The following is a 14215-nucleotide window of genomic DNA, read 5'->3' as shown; positions in this document are numbered from 1 at the left end:
CCTCCCTGCTAATGAGGAAACCGATAGTTACGGATGTACGATATCTGCCTGGAGCAAAAATGGTGAGCAAAGATTTTAGCTTTTCACAATGTATTCTGAATGTGAATGGGGGAAATTCAGGGGAGTAACCTCCATTTCCAGGTTGATGATGAGTTCATTTCACACTACTTTGGATTATAATTGTAAGGATATTTGAATGTCCTGTTTAATATAATGCTTGCTAAAGCATTAAGAATTATGTGTAATTATTGAAGAACCGCGTTAATGACAGTATCCATTTGGGTGTTGTCAATAAAGTTAAGATTTTATTTATTTATTTAACCAGGTAGGCCAGTTGAGAACAAGTTCTCATTTACAACTGCGACCTGGCCAAGATAAAGCAAAGCAGTGCGACAAAAAAACAACAGAGTTACACGTTGGATAAACAAACGTACAGTCAATAACACAATAGAAAAATCTATATACAGTGTGTGCAAATGGAGTACGGAGGCAAGGCAATAAATAGACCATAGTAGTGAAGTAATTACAATTTAGCAAATTAACACTGGAGGGATAGATGTGCAGATGATGATGTGTAAGTAGAAATACTGGTGTGCAAAAGAGCAGAAAAAGTAAATAAAAACATGGGGATGAGGTAGGCAGTTGGATGGGCTATTTACAGATGGGCTGTGTACAGCTGCAGCGATCAGTAAGCTGATCAGATAGCTGATGCTTAAAGTTAGTGAGGGAGATATATGTCTCCAACTTCAGCGATTTTTGCAATTCGTTCCAGTCATTGGCAGCAGAGAACTGGAAGGAAATGCGGCCAAAGTAGGTGTTGGCTTTGGGGATGACCAGTGAGATATACCTCCTGGAGCGTGTGCTATGGGTGGGTGTTGCTATGGTGACCAGTGAGCTGAGTTAAGGCGGAGCTTTACATAGCAAAGACTTATAGATGACCTGGAGCCAGTGGGTTTGGCGACGAATATGTAGCGAGGGCCAGCCGACGAGAGCGTACAGGTCGCAGTGGTGGGTGGTATATGGGGCATTGGTGACAAAACGGATGGCACTGTGATAGACTGCATCCAGTTTGCTGAGTAGAGTGTTGGAGGCTATTTTGAAAATGACATCGCCGAAGTTAACCTGTTAGGGCTAGGGGGCAGTATTGACACGGCTGGATAAAAAACATACCCGATTTAATCTGGTTACCACTCCTACCCAGTAACTAGAATATGCATATACTTATTACATATGGATAGAAAACACCCTACATTTTCTAAAACTGTTTGAATGGTGTCTGTGAGTATTACAGAACTCAAATGGCAGGTCAAAACCTGAGAGATTCCTTTACAGGAAGTGGCCTGTCTGGCCATTTCTTGAACTTCTTTTCCATCTCTATCATTTACTAAGGATCTCTGCTCTAACGTGACACTTCCCACGTCGTCCATAGGCGCTCAGAGCCCGGGAAAAAACAGAATGTCGTCATTCCAGCCCCAGGCTGAAACACATTATCGCCTTTCTCAAGTGGCCGATCAAGGGACACTGGGCTTAGGCGCGTGACCCGACCGCCCCCGCCTTTGGGATTTTTTCCTCTGTTTGCCGAAAAGGAGATTCCCTGTCGGAATATTATCGCTTTTCTACGAGAAAAATGTCGTAAAAATTGATTTTAAACATCGGTTGACATGCTTCGAAGTACGGTAATGGAATATTTAGAATTTTATTGTCACGAATTGCGCCATGCGCGCGACACTTCTTTACTATTTCGGATAGTGTCTGGGACGCACGAACAAAACGCCGCTATTCGGATATAACGATGGATTATTTTGGACCAAACCAACATTTGTTATTGAAGTAGCAGTCCTGGGTGTGCATTCTGACGAAGACAACAAAAGGTAATCAAATTTTTATAATAGTAAATATGATTATGGTGAGTGCTAAACTTGCCGGGTGTCTAAATAGCGAGCCCGTGATGCCTGGGCTATGTACTTAGAATATTGCAAAATGTGCTTTCACCAAAAAGCTATTTTAAAATCGGACATATCGAGTGCATAGAGGAGGTCTGTATCTATAATTCTTAAAATAATTGTTATGCTTTTTGTGAACGTTTATCGTGAGTAATTTAGTAAAATGTTAGCGAATTCCCCGGAAGTTTGCGGGGGTATGCTAGTTCTGAACGTCACATGCTAATGTAAAAAGCTGGTTTTTGATATAAATATGAACTTGATTGAACAAAACATGCATGTATTGTATAACATATTGTCCTAGGGTTGTCATCTGATGAAGATCATCAAAGGTGAGTGCTGCATTTAGCTGTCTTCTGGGTTTTGGTGACATTATATGCTGGCTTGAAAAATGGGTGTCTGATTATTTCTGGCTTGGTACTCTGCTGACATAATCTAATGTTTTGCTTTCGTTGTAAAGCCTTTTTGAAATCGGACAGTGTGGTTAGATTAACGAGAGTCTTGTCTTTAAATAGCTGTAAAATAGTCATATGTTTGAGAAATTGAATTAATAGGATTTTTAACGTTTTGAAAATCGCGCCACAGGCTGCCAGTGGCTGTTACGTAGGTGGGACGTGTCCCACCTAGCCCATAGAGGTTAACCTCTATGGGCTTTTTACATGCTAATGTAAAAAGCTGGTTTTTTATATAAATATGAACTTGATTGAACAAAACATGCATGTATTGTATAACATAATGTCCTAGGAGTGTCATCTGATGAAGATTATCAAAGGTTAGTGCTGCATTTAGCTGTGGTTTTGGTTTTTGTGACATATCAAACGCTGTTTAAAATCTATTTTTATGCTACTTTTCTCGTAAAATAGCGATAATATTACAACCGGGCAACGTTGTATTCATTCAAAGGCTGAAAGAAAAAAAAATTGAATTCTCGTGAACGCGCATCTCAGTCTCACTGTCCCCAGGCTGACTGATCACAAACAGAGCTGCTGTACTTTGCCCAGAGACAGCAGACACCCCATTCCACTTTCTGGTGGCTTTAGAGAGCAAATGGAAGCCTTAGAAAGTGTCACGTTACAGCACAGATGCTGTAATGTCGATAGAGATGCAGAAGGACAACAAATTATCAGACAGGGCCTTCCTGTATGGAATCTTCTCAGGTTTTTGCCTGCCATATGAGTTCTGTTATACTCACAGACACCATTCAAACAGTTTTAGAAACTTTAGAGTGTTTTCTATCCAAATCTACTAATTATATGCATATTCTAGTTTCTGGGCAGGAGTAGTAACCAGATTAAATCGGGTACGTTTTTTATCCGGACGTGAAAATACTGCCCCCTATCCCAAACAGGGTAAACTATCATTATAACATCATGGATGAATTCTAGAATATACTATATAGCCTAGAAACCTGGTTAAACTATCATTATGACCTCATGGATGGCCAGTCCTTGTATTTATAGTGTAGTCCATTCAGGGGGAGGCCCTGAGCTGAACTCAAACCTGGGTCCAGTGACTGTCAAGCCAACACCTTATAACTGTTACGCCATGATTATCTGAACTTCTTGACGAGGTCCCTATGAATTTGAGAGTGGTTACACTTCTCCTTCCCCCATCCCTCAGCTGTTTACCAAACCAAGCCTCTGGGCAGCCATTTTGTTTTGTTTTAAACTGTTGCCCTTAAAAACCCACACAATCTCAACCAATCTGCAGTTCAACCAACAACAAAGCTGTCATTCCACCACTGTTTTGGTTATAAGATGATTATGGGGTTGGAGAAATGTAACTACTCTCAAATTCATAGACAGACCTATGGATGCAAGGACTGACCATCCATGATGTCAACATTATAGTTTTAACTATGTTGAGGCTATACAGTGTTGGTTTACATTTCTAAACATTGGAGTAAAAAAAGTTTCTTTGGGGGTTCTGATGGGGTACAACAGTTGAACTAAGCTCATGAGGCATGTGTTATATTCTTCAAGAATCAATGGCTATAAATTAATAATTATAAAGTCACAATATGGATGTAGCAATTGCAGATTTCCCCTTTAACACCACACATCAGTTCAACAACTGCAGAGTGCCTCTGTATTTAAGACAGTACTTACTAGTGTTTATCAGGGCCGGTTCATCCTTTGTTAAAACCATTGGATGCCTTATCATGCCTTTGGGAAACCGGGCCCAGATATACAGTTTCCTCCTCTTCTTCCTTTTTCGATGTGACAGTCATCTCCCCCTCCTCTTCCACTCCATAAACTGCATCTTCCTCCTCTTCTTTTACTGTAACATCCTCCTCCTCTTTTACTCTGAACGCATCTTTCTCTTCTTCTTTCACTGTAACGGCCTCACCCTCCACTTCTTTTTGTATTGTAACTCCTCCTCTACAGAGCTTCTTTCTCCGTCCAGCAGGCTCTTCTTTAGCAGGAGAGTAGCTCAGTGACCGCATGGTCGGAGATGTTAGCTAGCTAGGCTAATGCTAACTTAACCAGCCCGCTAGCTGAATAATAACAACAACACCGTAAATATGAAATTAAATCGGATAACTAACTAGACGACAGAAGAGGGTTTAAAACACAGTGGCTAATATACACGAAAGCATCTAAAGAGCTTTATTGGTTTGGCTATTTTGTCTAGCAAGCTACCGAGGTGGCTGAATAACTGTTGTTGCTGTTGAAAGAAGCGTGCCGTCCACTAGATTTTACGTCACACCAACAGCATTACCTTAAATTCCCAGACCGCCATCTGCTGACTGGAGTGGGTAACGCAGTTGAGTAAAATGTATATTATAATGTTCAGACAAAAAGTTAAACGGTAGGAACTTCCTGAATTGGAATTATCACTCTACACATGTACTGCACTGGAATTATCCCATTGGCTGGCAGAAACGTGCAGTTTCGTTTTTATTGGGCCATCAAAGCTGTGTCAGGGATTTGTGTGATTGGTTACATTTCAGTCACATGTGCATAAGGGAGAGGTGGTGTCTGATGTCTGCAGGTCAATGCAACTGAGAAATATGATCCTTGTAACTATTCTCTGTGAATATCAGCAGTGGTAATGATTGTGAAATATGATCCTTGTAATTATTCTCTGTGAATATCAGCAGTGGTAATGATTGTGAAATATGATCCTTGTAATTATTCTCTGTGAATATCAGCAGTGGGAATGATTGTGAAATATGATCCTTGTAATTATTCTCTGTGAATATCAGCAGTGGTAATGATTGTGAAATATGATCCTTGTAACTATTCTCTGTGAATATCAGCAGTGGTAATGATTGTGAAATATGATCCTTGTAATTATTCTCTGTGAATATCAGCAGTGGTAATGATTGTGAAATATGATCCTTGTAATTATTCTCTGTGAATATCAGCAGTGGGAATGATTGTGAAATATGATCCTTGTAATTATTCTCTGTGAATATCAGCAGTGGTAATGATTGTGAAATATGATCCTTGTAATTATTCTCTGTGAATATCAGCAGTGGTAATGATTGTGAAATATTTAGTTCATTTCATCAGAGCAACATGATAATTAATGATTTCTGAACAACCATTTTTTATTTAATGTCTATTAAGAATATCTGATCAACTTTATTTCACTTGGTGATGTTTCATTATAGAGAACATAACATGACAATACATGACATCTACAGTGGTGATGTGTCATTATAGAGAACATAACATGACAATACATGACATCTACAGTGGTGATGTTTCATTATAGAGAACATGACATGACAATACATGACATCTACAGTGGTGATGTTTCATTATAGAGAACATAACATAACAATACATGACATCTACAGTGGTGATGTGTCATTATAGAGAACATGACATGACAATACATGACATCTACAGTGGTGATGTTTCATTATAGAGAACATAACAATACATGACATCTACAGTGGTGATGTTTCATTATAGAGAACATAACATGACAATACATGACATCTACAGTGGTGATGTTTCATTATAGAGAACATGACATGACAATACATGACATCTACAGTGGTGATGTTTCATTATAGAGAACATGACATACAATACATGACATCTACAGTGGTGATGTTTCATTATAGAGAACATAAACAATACATGACATCTACAGTGGTGATGTTTCATTATAGAGAACATGACATAACAATACATGACATCTACAGTGGTGATGTTTCATTATAGAGAACATGACAATACATGACATCTACAGTGGTGATGTTTCATTATAGAGAACATGACATAAAATACATGACATCTACAGTGGTGATGTTTCATTATAGAGAACATAACAATACATGACATCTACAGTGGTGATGTTTCATTATAGAGAACATAACATAACAATACATGACATCTACAGTGGTGATGTTTCATTATAGAGAACATGACATGACAATACATGACATCTACAGTGGTGATGTGTCATTATAGAGAACATGACATAACAATACATGACATCTACAGTGGTGATGTTTCATTATAGAGAACATAACATAACAATACATGACATCTACAGTGGTGATGTTTCATTATAGAGAACATGACATAACAATACATGACATCTACAGTGGTGATGTTTCATTATAGAGAACATGACAATACATGACATCTACAGTGGTGATGTTTCATTATAGAGAACATAACATGACAATACATGACATCTACAGTGGTGATGTTTCATTATAGAGAACATAACATGACAATACATGACATCTACAGTGGTGATGTTTCATTATAGAGAACATGACATAACAATACATGACATCTACAGTGGTGATGTTTCATTATAGAGAACATGACAATACATGACATCTAAGTAGCTGAATATGATTATGGACTAACAGTTTGAAGGACACAACTCCTGTTATTCTGGTTAAACAGAGAGAGACTAGTTGATTAAGGAGTGGGGATTTTTTTTACAATTAGGAAATAATATGTCATGTTTTACTCGTACCTCAGCCAGCATTGTGAATGGTTAGGAAATAATATGTCATGTTTTACTCGTACCTCAGCCAGCATTGTGAATGGTTAGGAAATAATATGTCATGTTTTACTCGTACCTCAGCCAGCATTGTGAATGGTTAGGAAATAATATTTCATGTTTTACTCGTACCTCAGCCAGCATTGTGAATGGTTAGGAAATAATATGTCATGTTTTACTCGTACCTCAGCCAGCATTGTGAATGGTTAGGAAATAATATGTAATGTTTTACTAGTACCTCAGCCAGCATTGTGACTGGTGTCTGATGCAGTGACATACTAGACCATGACAGTAAATCTAATACTTAGGTGTTTTTAGTCATCCATGAAAGGTCTGGGGTGGTTCTGTGGTTATAAGTTACTGACCTTGGAATACATTTCTGGCCATGCTGGCAGGGTCTGAATCAAACCCAATGTCCACCTGGTACACTGACAGGGTCTGAATCAACCCAATGTCCACCTGGTACACTGACAGGGTCTGAATCAACCCAATGTCCACCTGGTACACTGGCAGGGTCTGAATCAACCCAATGTCCACCTGGTACACTGGCAGGGTCTGAATCAAACCCAATGTCCACCTGGTACACTGACAGGGTCTGAATCAAACCCAATGTCCACCTGGTACACTGGCAGGGTCCGAATCAAACCCAATGTCCACCTGGTACACTGACAGGGTCTGAATCAAACCCAATGTCCACCTGGTACACAGACAGGGTCTGAATCAACCCAATGTCCACCTGGAACACTGACAGGGTCTGAATCAAACCCAATGTCCACCTGGTACACTGACAGGGTCTGAATCAACCCAATGTCCACCTGGTACACTGGCAGGGTCTGAATCAAACCCAATGTCCACCTGGTACAATGACAGGGTCTGAATCAAACCCAATGTCCACCTGGTACACTGGCAGGGTCTGAATCAAACCCAATGTCCACCTGGTACACTGGCAGGGTCTGAATCAAACCCAATGTCCACCTGGTACACTGACAGGGTCTGAATCAAACCCAATGTCCACCTGGTACACTGGCAGGGTCCGAATCAAACCCAATGTCCACCTGGTACACTGACAGGGTCTGAATCAAACCCAATGTCCACCTGGTACACAGACAGGGTCTGAATCAACCCAATGTCCACCTGGAACACTGACAGGGTCTGAATCAAACCCAATGTCCACCTGGTACACTGACAGGGTCTGAATCAACCCAATGTCCACCTGGTACACTGGCAGGGTCTGAATCAACCCAATGTCCATCTGGTACACTGACAGGGTCTGAATCAAACCCAATGTCCACCTGGTACACTGACAGGGTCTGAATCAAACCCAATGTCCACCTGGTACACTGACAGGGTCTGAATCAAACCCAATGTCCACCTGGTACACTGACAGGGTCTGAATCAACCCAATGTCACACTGGTACACTGACAGGGTCTGAATCAAACCCAATGTCCACCTGGTACACTGACAGGGTCTGAATCAAACCCAATGTCCACCTGGTACACTGACAGGGTCTGAATCAACCCAATGTCACACTGGTACACTGACAGGGTCTGAATCAAACCCAATGTCCACCTGGTACACTGACAGGGTCTGAATCAACCCAATGTCACACTGGTACACTGACAGGGTCTGAATCAAACCCAATGTCCATCCGGTACACTGACAGGGCCTGAATCAACCCAATGTCCACCTGGTACACTGACAGGGTCTGAATCAACCCAATGTCCACCTGGTACACTGACAGTGTCTGGATCAACCCAATGTCCACCTGGTACACTGGCAGGGTCTGAATTAAACCCAATGTCCACCTGGTACACTGACAGGGTCTGAATCAACCCAACGTCCACCTGGTACACTGACAGGGTCTGAATCAACCCAATGTCCACCTGGTACACTGACAGGGTCTGAATCAACCCAATGTCCACCTGGTACACTGACAGGGTCTGAATCAACCCAATGTCCACCTGGTACACTGACAGGGTCTGAATCAAACCCAATGTCCACCTGGTACACTGACAGGGTCTGAATCAACCCAATGTCCACCTGGTACACTGACAGGGTCTGAATCAACCCAATGTCCACCTGGAACACTGGCAGGGTCTGAATCAACCCAATGTCCACCTGGTACACTGACAGGGTCTGAATCAACCCAATGTCCACCTGGTACACTGGCAGGGTCTGAATCAACCCAATGTCCACCTGGTACACTGGCAGGGTCTGAATCAAACCCAATGTCCACCTGGTACACTGGCAGGGTCTGAATCAAACCCAATGTCCACCTGGTACACTGACAGGGTCTGAATCAACCCAATGTCCACCTGGTACACTGACAGGGTCTGAATCAACCCAATGTCCACCTGGTACACTGACAGGGTCTGAATCAAACCCAATGTCCACCTGGTACACTGACAGGGTCTGAATCAACCCAATGTCCACCTGGTACACTGCCAGGGTCTGAATCAACCCAATGTTAAGGGGAGGGAAGATTGGTCAAGAGGGTGATGATTATTGTTGTTCTACTGCCTGATTGTTATGCAACAACACTGTTTACAAAAGCTTTGTTAAATCAGCACAACAGTTTTCAGCTGTGCTAACATAATTGCAAAAGGGTTTTTCTAATGATCAATTAGCCTTTTAAAATGATAAACTTGGATTAGCTAACACAACGTGGCATTGGAACACAGGAGTGATGGTTGCTGATAATGGGCCTCTATACGCCTATGTAGATATTCCATAAACAATCAGCTGTTTCCAGCTACAATAGTCATTTACAACATTAACAATGTCGACACTGTTTCTGATCAATTTGATGTTATTTTAATGGACAAAAAATGTGATTTGCTTTCAAAAACAAGGACATTTCTAAGTGACCCCAAACTTTTGTTACACCATGTAGGAGCAGTATAGACCTAGTCTGTTCATTATATACATCTACATGATGTATTGTTACACCATGTAGCAGCAGTATAGACCTAGTCTGTTCATTATATACATCTACATGATGTATTGTTACACCATGTAGGATCAGTATAGACCTAGTCTGTTCATTATATACATCTACATGATGTATTGTTACACCATGTAGCAGCAGTATAGACCTAGTCTGTTCATTATATACATCTACATGATGTATTGTTACACCATGTAGGAGCAGTATAGACCTAGTCTGTTCATTATATACATCTACATGATGTATTGTTACACCATGTAGCAGCAGTATAGACCTAGTCTGTTCATTATATACATCTACATGATGTATTGTTACACCATGTAGGAGCAGTATAGACCTAGTCTGTTCATTATATACATCTACATGATGATGTATTGTTACACCATGTAGCAGCAGTATAGACCTAGTCTGTTCATTATATACATCTACATGATGTATTGTTACACCATGTAGGAGCAGTATAGACCTAGTCTGTTCATTATATACATCTATATGATGTATTGTTACACCATGTAGGAGCAGTATAGACCTAGTCTGTTCATTATATACATCTACATGATGTATTGTTACACCATGTAGGAGCAGTATAGACCTAGTCTGTTCATTATATACATCTACATGATGTATTGTTACACCACGTAGGAGCAGTATAGACCTAGTCTTTTCATTATATACATCTACATGATGTATTGTTACACCATGTAGGAGCAGTATAGACCTAGTCTGTTCATTATATACATCTACATGATGTATTGTTACACCATGTAGGAGCAGTATAGACCTACAGTAGCTAATTGCTAATTTAGATGTTGTTTGACTTAATGATGGTAGGTTTGGTCGATGTGTTGATGGTAGTTGTGGTAGGTAAGTTTGGTAGGTGTGGTAATGAAATATACAGTAGGAACATGGTGATGGTAGGTGTGGTAGTTGTGGTTTGTAGGTTTGGTGATGGTAGGTTTGGTCGATGTGTTGATGGTAGTTGTGGTAGGTCGGTGTGGTAGTTGTGGTAGGTAGGTGTGGTAGTTGTGGTAGATAGGGGTGGTAGTTGTGGTATGTAGGTGTGGTAGTTGTGGTAGGTAGGTTTGGTGATGGTTGGTTTTGTAGTTGTGGTGGGTGTGGTAGGTGTGGTGATGGTAGGTGTGGTAGTTGTGGTAGGTCGGTGTGGTAGGTGTGGTGATGGTAGATGTGGTAGTTGTGGTAGGTAGGTTGGTGTAGTAGTTGTGATAGGTAGGTGTGGTAGTTGTGGTAGTTGTGATAGGTAGGTGTGGTAGTTGTGGTAGATAGGGGTGGTAGTTGTGGTATGTAGGTGTGGTAGTTGTGGTAGATAGGGGTGGTAGTTGTGGTACATAGGTGTGGTAGTTGTGGTAGGTGTGGTGATTAGGCTTGGGCTGTATCCAGATTTTCATATTGTCATACCGTCCTTCTCTCATACCAGGATTTGAAGTACTACCAGCATAGCACATGAGGGGATGCTAAAAACACAAGAAAAGCCTATGGGCATCTATTTCCAGAATCCTAACAAATTAGCACAAACTGTTAGCAAATTCACATAGACGCTGTTAGCTAAATGCTAACAACTGAAAACGAACAAACTAATTGCAAAGCAGTGGAGGCTTCTGAGGGGAGGACAGCTCATAATAATTTCTGGAATGAAGTCAATTGAGTGGTATCAAACACATGGAAACCACATCTTTGATGGGTTGATACCACTCCATTGACTCCATTCCAACCATTATTATGAGCTGTCGTCTCCTCAGCAGCTTCCACTGTTGCAAAGAAAGGCAAATCCAGCTCATAAAGTTATGTCAGGGATAATCAACGAGGGGACTATGTGTTCTATGGTAAATAATGAACACTGTGGAACTGACCTTCCATGGATTTGCATTATTTTCCAGAGAACCATAAAGCCCTGAGTTGATTATCCCTTTTATACCATGGCTATAATTTAACACATTTGCTGGTAGAAATGTGTTCATTTGCCGGTGGAAATGAGTTCAACATCCACTGAAGTAGCTAGCAAGTTTACTAGATAGCTACAATAGTTGCCTTGGTAACCAAACAAACATACTTGCTAGTTTAGATAACCAAACCATCAGTCCTAGCTTGCTATTCTAAAAACCTAATTCAACAATACCAATACTGTTTTCAATTTGACTTCATTTGTTATGTCCAAAAGTCCAAACATAATTGCAGTTGATTGAAGGCATGACGTCCCTGAACCAATAACAGTTGGTTGTATTCATGAAAGTCTTATGGGGTGGAAGATATTGATGTTTTTTAAAGTATTTTTTATTTTAAGTGATTTATTTTACATTTTGTAGATTTTATAGAAGTAAAAAAAAGTGACTAATTGTATTGGAGAGAAGAGGTCTCTTTACAGTGTCAAATTTATTTGAGATCTCTATGCCATGTAGTTGAGAAGGAATTGATATTTTTCATTTACAGGCAATTGTTTGCGTTGCAGTTTTAAGACGGTTCCTTAACCCTCTGAGCAGAGGATAGCACATTTTTAGCTACATTTCACCTCCAAAAAGTAAATAGGTTCTACATAAAGCTGTCCCAACTATTTGTGGGCACCGTTTGTCACCGTTATAGTGCAATTTATGTGTATAGAGGACTCCTCTCTAATATAACATGTCACACATTGTGTCAGACTGATGGAATGTTAGGTGTCTCATTGAAAGTCTAACATCTACCATGACTACTGGATGTTTCAATTCTAATAAATAACAACAATCCACACCGTAACAACAATATTGCTTTTTTAATAACTGCTTTTATTAAAGCGTACAACTTTGCTAACGAAAATGACATCAACAAACATCACTGGCCTGACTTGAGCAGCTCTGCCCGGGGATGGAGCCAGCAACTTAGCTGCAACCGGTCCGGTCCAGGCTACCTGCAGACCTCCTCCCAGACCTCCTTTTCAGCACCTCCCCTTAACAGGTGAGGTGGTGGAAATGATCAGAGTTGCATTCAACTTGAATAAAGATGAGAAACTCTGGTCTGTGGAGCCACTGGTCTAAGGGGAGGACTTCTGTTTAAACCATGTCCATTTGGGGATATTTTCTAGGACAGTAGAGGTGGTGAGCAGAGATGAATTCAACTTGGATAAAGATGAGAATCTCTGCTCTGGGGAGGAGAGTCACTGACCTTAGATGGTTTGTTGCCTTGATAAAGAGGATACTTTCTGGCTTGAGGAGAATATCATGTTTTGTGGAGGAAATGTGGCTTGATGACTTAAAGAGGAGGAGGAATTATTGGGCGACACTTTTAATTACCAATGTAACCTCAGTGGAACTGTGGCTTCATCGAGTTCCAGCTCTAGGCAGACAGCACGTCAGGAATGCTGTAAGACATCACAGAGACAGGTAAGTATCTACATATTTACATGTGTGTTGCATGTACACTAAACCCTCACATTTGGATAATGTCACTTTTAAAGTGACAACATATATATAAACAGTGTAACATGAATACATGTTTAAACATTATTTACCTCATCTTAATTCTCTTCCAGATGCCTGGCCTTTTCTTGTTCTTGGAGGTTGGCTCTGATGTTTCAGCCTCTCCTGGAGCTTCTAGCTGCTGGCTCTCTGGCTCCCCCTGTTGGTTCTCTGGCTCCCCCTGCTGGCTCTCTGGCTCCCCCTGTTGGTTCTCTGAACTCCCCTCCTGGTTCTCTGGCTCCCCCTGTTGGTTCTCTGAACTCCCCTCCTGGTTCTCTGGCTCCCCCTGTTGGTTCTCTGGCTCCCCCTGCTGGTTCTCTGAACTCCCCTCCTGGCTCTCTGGCTCCCCCTGTTGGTTCTCTGAACTCCCCTCCTGGCTCTCTGGCTCCCCCTGTTGGCTCTCTGGCTCCCCCTGTTGGTTCTCTGAACTCCCCTCCTGGCTCTCTGGCTCCCCCTGTTGGTTCTCTGGCTCCCCCTGTTGGTTCTCTGGCTCCCCCTGTTGGTTCTCTGGCTCCCCCTGTTGGTTCTCTGGCACCCCCTGTTGGTTCTCTGGCTCCCCCTGTTGGTTCTCTGAACTCCCCTCCTGGTTCTCTGGCACCCCCTGTTGGTTCTCTGAACTCCCCTCCTGGCTCTCTGGCACCCCCTGTTGGTTCTCTGAACTCCCCTCCTGGCTCTCTGGCACCCCCTGTTGGTTCTCTGGCCACTCCTGCTGGTTCTCCGAACTCCCCTCCTGGTTCTCTGGCACCCCCTGTTGGTTCTCTGGCACCCCCCTGTTGGTTCTCTGAACTCCCCTCCTGGTTCTCTGGCACCCCCTGTTGGTTCTCTGAACTCCCCTCCTGGCTCTCTGGCACCCCCTGTTGGTTCTCTGAACTCCCCTCCTGGCTCTCTGGCACCCCCTGTT

At 41.8% G+C, this 14215-nt stretch overlaps 1 long non-coding RNA gene across 1 annotated transcript; it reads right to left on the bottom strand.

Moving 5' to 3' along the window:
• Positions 1-12624: 12624 nt before the first annotated feature.
• LOC123740287 (uncharacterized) lies at positions 12625-13513 on the bottom strand. Its single transcript, XR_006768280.1, has 2 exons — positions 13368-13513; positions 12625-13217 (listed from the first exon to the last, which is right to left on the bottom strand). It is a non-coding gene; the product is annotated as an uncharacterized lncRNA (long non-coding RNA).
• Between the last annotated feature and the right edge of the window lie 702 nt (positions 13514-14215).

The sequence above is a fragment of the Salmo salar genome, unplaced genomic scaffold (genome assembly GCF_905237065.1).
Source record: "Salmo salar unplaced genomic scaffold, Ssal_v3.1, whole genome shotgun sequence".
In the NCBI taxonomy this organism is placed as follows: domain Eukaryota; kingdom Metazoa; phylum Chordata; class Actinopteri; order Salmoniformes; family Salmonidae; genus Salmo; species Salmo salar.
The sequence above is the reverse complement of the archived record's forward strand: the minus strand, read 5'-3'. Positions and strand labels throughout refer to the sequence as shown.